General features: G+C 52.5%; 1 pseudogene; it reads left to right on the forward strand.

Annotated features, from left to right (window-relative positions):
- The first annotated feature begins 4,457 nt into the window (after positions 1-4,457).
- LOC140408166 (U2 spliceosomal RNA) lies at positions 4,458-4,636 on the forward strand (annotated as a pseudogene).
- The last annotated feature ends 2,551 nt before the right edge of the window (positions 4,637-7,187 follow it).

Raw genomic sequence — 7,187 nt, forward strand, 5'->3', positions numbered from 1 at the left:
CTGTGTGGGGAGGCCGGCCATCTTTACAGGGCCTGCCCGAAACGCGGGGCGACATACGCACAGATCATCAGCAGCGGAGTCAAAAAGGCGACCAGAGAGGAGGTGCATACACCCTCCACCGAAAAAGACACCATGGTTCAGAATGAGGAAAAGCAACAGAAGGGCCCCCAACAAAAAGAGGAGGCCCCAGCACCTCCTGACAACCCAACCCCAGCCCCATCTGATGAGGAACACTCAATGGAAGAGGAAGAGGATGGGACAAAGAATAAAGAGCCCTGGGAAACCGTGAACAGGGACAAACGTAAGAGGAAACAAAAAAACAAACTGAAGAACCCCGAGGGGTAGTGGCAAAAAGCGACACCTCTCAGCCGGCGCACTTAGCGCCGACACCTCATCCGATGAGGGAAAACAGGACAAGAATCGGCCTCAAATAAAGAGGCAAAGCACCGACGTGGAACGGAAGGCACAGACCCCCCAGACCACCGACCGGGAAGAAAACAAGGTCACAGACCAACCCCCGATAGCAACGAGCAGCAATAACCCAGGTGAAGACCGGCCTGCAACCCCAACACCTACTGACTGCCACGACGAACCCCAGGGCTACACCACCCCCCCAATGCATCTGCATCAAAATCACGGGGCCAGTACGGACCAGAACAGTTTTCTCAGCCCTGCAACTGTGCTAAAGTTTGCGAGCACCACCGGCATGCTGGGGAACATTCAACAGCTGGAACAGCCAACTGTATAGACTCTGGACTCTTGAGATTGGTAAATCTATCTTTTCTTAATGGGTTTAAAAATTGCATCCATAAATGTGCGAAGCATCAAAGATACTTCGCGGTGTGTAGCCACACTCAACTATTTGGCAAATGTAAAAGCTGACCTACTGTTCCTGCAGGAGTGCGGAATTCCGCACCTCAGCAACTACAGGCGCTGGTCGAGTTGGTGGTCCCACGGGCCATCCATCTGGTCAGGAGGAAACGACTGCCGCTCCTCCGGCCTGGGTATTCTGCTGCGGGGAGGCAACTTCACCATCTCCGACGTTAAGGAGGTGGTGGGCGGGCGCCTCCTCGTAGCAGACGTGAAATACAAAAACACCCCTCTCAGACTTATTAATGTGTACGCCCCGGCCGTAAAAAGTGAGCGGCTGGCAGTTCTTCAGCAACTCCCACTGCTGTTGGCCACCTCCAAGCCGGTCATCCTGGGTGGTGACTTCAACTGCATCATCGATGCGGCTGGACGATCCAGCAAAGCCGACAGCAAACTAGACGCTACGTCCAGACTCCTGATGGAAACGGTAAAAGACGCCAAGCTGCTCGACGTCTGCAGCAACCCTGCAGACGGCGCGCAGCGTAGATACACATGGTCACGGCCAGACGGGTCCGTCCGCTCCAGGATAGACTTCTTTTTTGTGTCCCGAGCTTTCACGGTCAGGTCCACCGACGTAACGCCGGTGTTCTTCTCTGACCACTGCCTCCTACTGGCCGACTGCCACCTGCAGGAAGACCAGGGGGTAGGCAGGGGGACGTGGAAGCTAAATGTAAAACTGCTGACCCCTGAGAACATCGAGGAACTCAGGAGGGATTACAAAGGTTGGAGAACTGTGAAACCCCTCTTTGAGGCCCCACATCTCTGGTGGGAAGCAATCAAGGGGAATATCAAGAGGTTTTTCATCCTCAAGGGCGTTCAGAAGGTGAGAGAGAGACGAGGGGTCATGTCCAGGCTCCAGAAAAGTATGCAAAATTTGCTCCAGCTGCAGTCGATGGGGGTGGATGTCAAGGAGGATCTCCAAGAGGTGAAGAGCCAGCAAGCCTCGCTCTACACCTCGGAGGCCTCCAAGGTTATCTTCCGTTCCAGAGTCCGCTCCGTGGAGCAGGACGAAAAGTGCTCACGCTTCTTCTTCCAAAAGGTGCACAGAGAGACCTCTGTGATCAGCAGCCTGAAGGAAGAAGATGGCTCTGAAAAGTCATCGCGGTCTGACATCCTGAGGATCAGCCAATCCTTTTATGCCGGACTGTATGACCTGAAGCCAACAGATAGCACTGTTTCCCAGACCTTCCTGTCGACTATCACGGAGGTCATAGGCGACAGCGAGCTGGAAAACCTGGACAAACCACTAACTCTGGACGAGCTGACAAAGGCCGCCAAGTCCTTCGAGACGAGTAAAACTCCCGGAAGCGACGGCTTACCGGTTGAGTTGTATTCGGCTCTGTGGGACTGGATGGGCCCAGACCTGCTGGAAGTGTACGAGAGCATGCTTCTGGAAGGCAGCATGTCAGAGTCCATGAGGAAAGGCATCATCACCCTCATCTACAAGCAGAAGGGGGAAAGGGAAGAAATTCGAAATTGGCGACCCATTTCACTGTTGAATGTGGACTACAAAATTCTAGCAAAGGTCATCGCCAATCGGGTCAGGTCTGCTCTGGAGTCGGTGATCCACCCTGACCAGACCTGTGCTGTACCCGGCAGGAAGATCTCTGATAGCCTCGCGCTACTCAGGGATACGATCGCCTACGTGCAGGACAGGGGGGTGGACACTTGCCTCATCAGCCTTGACCAGGAGAAGGCTTTTGACAGAATATCGCACACCTACATGATGGATGTGCTCTCCAAAATGGGGTTTGGGGAGGGAATTCGCAATTGGATCAAACTGCTCTACACAAACATCTATAGCGCAGTCTCAATCAATGGGTGGGAATCAGAAAAGTTCCAGATCAGATCTGGAGTCAGGCAGGGCTGCCCTCTCTCCTCTGCCCTTTTTGTGTGCTGCATAGAACCTTTTGCCGAGTCCATCAGGAGGGATCCGGGTATAAGAGGAGTGACGATCCCAGGCAGTGGAGGCATGCAAATCAAGGCCTCCCTGTACATGGACGACGTTGCCGTCTTCTGCTCGGATCCTGCGTCTGTACGCAGGCTCTTAACCACCTGCGACCAGTTTGAACTGGCCTCTGGAGCCAAGGTAAACCGGGGCAAGAGCGAGGCCATGTTCTTTGGGAACTGGGCCGACCGGTCCTTTGTCCCCTTCACTGTCAGGTCAGATTACCTGAAGGTGCTGGGGATATGGTTCGGAGCTGCTGGGGCGTGCACCAAAAACTGGGAGGAGCGCATAGGAAAGGTAAGACAGAAACTGGGCTGGTGGGAGCAACGCTCCCTCTCCATTGCGGGCAAAACCCTGGTCATCAGGTGTGAGGTACTCTCGGTGCTACTGTACGTGGCGCAGGTCTGGCCCATAACCCGACCCTGCGCCACAGCAGTCACCCGGGCCATCTTCAAATTTATCTGGCGATCCAAGATGGACCGTGTCCGAAGGGACACCATGTACAAACCTCTGGAGAAAGGAGGGCGGAACGTACCCAACGCCTCCCTCATCCTGTTGGCCACCTTTGTGTCCAGCTGCATCAAGCTGTGCGTGGACCCCCAGTATGCAAACACCAAGTGTCACTACATACTGAGGTTCTACCTGTCCCCGGTGTTACGAAGGATGGGCCTGGCCTCATTGCCGCGGAACGCTCCAAGTAGTTGGACCGTACCGTACCACCTGTCCTTCGTGGAAAAGTTTTTGAAGAAAAACACCATTGACCACAAGGCAATGAAGCAGTGGTCAGCACGTAATGTCCTCGAGGCCCTCAGGGAAAAGGAGACTGTGGAGGACGTTGGATGGTTCCCTGAGCAGACTGCCAGAGTCATCTGGCAGAACGCCTCATCACCAGAACTTTCAAACAAGCACCAAGACCTAGCTTGGCTGGTGGTGAGAAGGGCCCTCCCTGTCAGATTCTTCATGCACACCCGAAGGCTCTGCACCAATGCACGCTGCCCTCGGAGTGGCTGTGGGGGAAATGAGACGGTCACACACCTCCTTGTGGAATGTGCCTTTGCAAAGAAGGTCTGGAGAGAGATGCAGTGGTATTTGTCAAGGTTTATCCCAAACAGATCTGTGACACAGGACTCTGTGCTCTACGGACTGTTTCCAGGGACACACACCGAGACAAATATCAACTGCTGCTGGAAGGTCATCAACTCGGTGAAAGACGCTCTTTGGTCTGCCCGAAACTTGCTGATCTTCCAGTGCAAAGAATTGTCCTCGACCGAGTGTTGCAGACTGGCACATTCCAAGGTCCAGGACTACGTGCTGAGGGACGCACTCAAGCTTGGGGCAGCTGCCGCCAAGGCGCAATGGGGAAAGACCACTGTGTAAAGTCTTTCCAGCAAATGTACACCGAGGGGCGGGTAACAGTGTAAAGCCCCTCGGTCTGGGCAACCAACACTCCAATGTATAAAACAAACATGACAATGTAAATATTTAAGAAGGAATTGTAACGTAAAGAGTGATATGTGAATAATAATATCAAAATTGAATGAAAGAAAGTCAAGGCAACATGTAACCCTGCCGGAAATGTACAGTCAAGACAATTTGAAATGTTTCTGTAATGCTTATGATAAATTTTTATGAATAAAGTAAATTTTTTTGGGAAAAAAAAAAAAATCTGTTCTTATCAGTTTAATATCTGATACGTCCCTTATCTGGGGACCATATATTAAATTGATTTTTGGAGCAGGGAGATGGAATAGGGGCTTGCTCCGTCCACTCCACGCATCGACCTGGTATTGCAGTATCTCCAGGAACGGTGCACACCACCCCTTCATGGGGAATTTCAAACTTAAAAAACAGATCAAACACATACAAATATACACTTTATTCACAGTTCTTTCAGCACACAACAAAATGCTTCGGCAAGTGGCTGCTGCTACTCAGCTTCTACCTGGCCCCGGTGTCATGAAGAATGACCAAACGCATCTTACAAGCACAACGGCGAAAGGGAACTAATTCTAAATTGACCACCCATTTCACTCTTGAATGTGCATTACTCGGCTTCTCGGCCTTTTGCCTAAGATCAAGTGTAGTCTCATTTGATCGAGAGAAGCTGAGGATTTCCATGTCGATCGTGGATTGGAGAACTCGGAGGGATTGAGGTCGTCAAAGAGGAAACGTTTGGAGCTTGGCTGCTATTGGTGGATCTACATGCTGGCCTAAACCTCGGGTTTAGGCCTAACACCGATACAGTTTCACACCCAACGAACGAGCTATGGATGCAGCTGCATCCCGACCACCAGGCTGGGGAGTGCGAAACACTGTCCGAGTCACAGTGAAGAAAACGGAAGGAGAGTCACCTGTGGACCGGAAACTCTTCGTGAAACGGGTGCTGCTCGAGTGTTGTGGGTTTAAAGCAACAGAGATCTTCTGCTTGCAAAACTTCCCCAACAATGGATATTTTGATGTCACCTTCAAGAGCGTCGCAGCGTGCATCAGATTCTTGAACGTCTTCAAGGAAAAAGGTAATCAGAGTCCCCTGTCGATCCTGACTGCGGAGCCTCTGTTTACGCTACCGTCGCAGCAAAACCGGGTTGTAACACTGCACACGTACAACCCCCACGTCCCCGTGTCTGATGTGCTCACGTTCCTCGCCAGGTACGCTGAGCTGAAAAGTGACAGCGTGCAAGTGAAAGACACCTTCGGCATCTGGACAAGTGAGCACCACATCAAGGTGACTCTAAGAACAGACGGCAGCGGAACCATCCTGCATCCCCCCTCCAGTTTCATTATTGGAGGAAATCGTGGCTACCTCTACTACGTGGGACAGCCACGAGTATGCCACACCTGTGGCAAAACGGGGCATGTTGCCGCAAACTGCAGTGTGACCTTCTGCAAAAACTGCAGGCAGGAGGGACACATGACTAAGGACTGCAAAGAAGACAAGTGCTGCAACCTGTGTGGGGAGGCCGGCCATCTTTACAGGGCCTGCCCGAAACGGGGGGCGACATATGCACAGATCATCAGCAGCGGAGTTAAAAAGGCGACCAGAGAGGAGGTTCATGCACCCCCCACCGAAAAAGACACCACGGCACAGAATGCGGAAAAGCAACAGAAGGGCCCCCAACAAAAAGAGGAGGCCCCAGCACGCCCTGACAACCCAACCCCAGCCTCATCTGATGAGGAACACTCAATGGAAGAGGAAGAGGATGGGACAAAGAATAGAGAGCCCTGGCAAACAGTGAACAGGGACAAACGAAAGAGGAAACAAAAAAACAAACTGAAGAACCCCCCGAGGGGTAGTGGCAAAAAGCGACACCTTTCAGCCAGCGGACTTAATGCCGACACCTCCTCCGATGAGGGAAAACAAGACAAGAATCGGCCTCAAATAAAGAGGCAAAGACTTCCGGGTGCGGCGATGACCAGCTAAGTCGCACGTTTCGGCAGCTCCCGGTGGAACGGACTTTTGGGCTCTTGATAGGAGCCCCAACCGCAAGTTTAACGGCTAAAAACACTGTGCGGTAACCAGAAGGGAATTCCCCCTGGACACGGATGGAAAAAGGAGAGGAAAGTGGCCGGATTGCGGAGGATCCTCTAGAGCAGCGGCAAGGAAGGCAAGCACAAAGCAAGATGGCGTCAGAAGGTGGCCGTCTAGTATGGGGCCCTGACCAACAAGAGTTCCTGCGGCGCTGTGTGGAAGAACTTAAAAAGGAGATGAAGAAGGAGCTGCTGGCCCCGATATTACAGGCGATTGAAGGGCTAAAGGAGGAGCAAAAGACCCAGGAGCAGGAGCTTCGGGTCGTGAAGGCAAAGGTCGCTGAAAATGAAGACGAAATACAGGGCCTGGTGGTGAAGACAGAGACGCACGAGGAACAGCACAAAAGGAGTGTGGAAAGGCTGGAGGTGCTGGAGAATAATGCGAGGAGGAAGAATTTAAGGATTCTTGGTCTTCCCGAAGGTGCAGACGTCGGGACATATGTGAGCACGATGCTTCACTCGTTAATGGGATCGGAGGCCCCGACGGGCCCGTTGGAGGTGGAGGGAGCTTATCGAGTTATGACGTGAAGACCGAGGGCTGGAGAAATACCTTGAGCCATAGTGGTGAGATTTCTCCGATATAATGACAGAGACATGGTCCTCAGATGGGCGAAGAAAACTCGGAGCAGTAGGTGGGAGAATGCGGTGATCCGCGTATATCAAGATTGGAGTGCGGAGGTGGCGAGAAGGAGGGCAAGTTTTAATCGGGCCAAGGCGGTGCTTCACAAAAGGAAGGTCAAATTTGGAATGTTGCAGCCGGCAAGACTGTGGGTCACACACCAAGGGAAGCACCACTACTTTGAGACGGCAGAAGAGGCGTGGACATTTATTGTGGAGGAGA

This window comes from Scyliorhinus torazame, chromosome 2 (assembly GCF_047496885.1).
Source record: "Scyliorhinus torazame isolate Kashiwa2021f chromosome 2, sScyTor2.1, whole genome shotgun sequence".
NCBI classification, from domain to species: domain Eukaryota; kingdom Metazoa; phylum Chordata; class Chondrichthyes; order Carcharhiniformes; family Scyliorhinidae; genus Scyliorhinus; species Scyliorhinus torazame.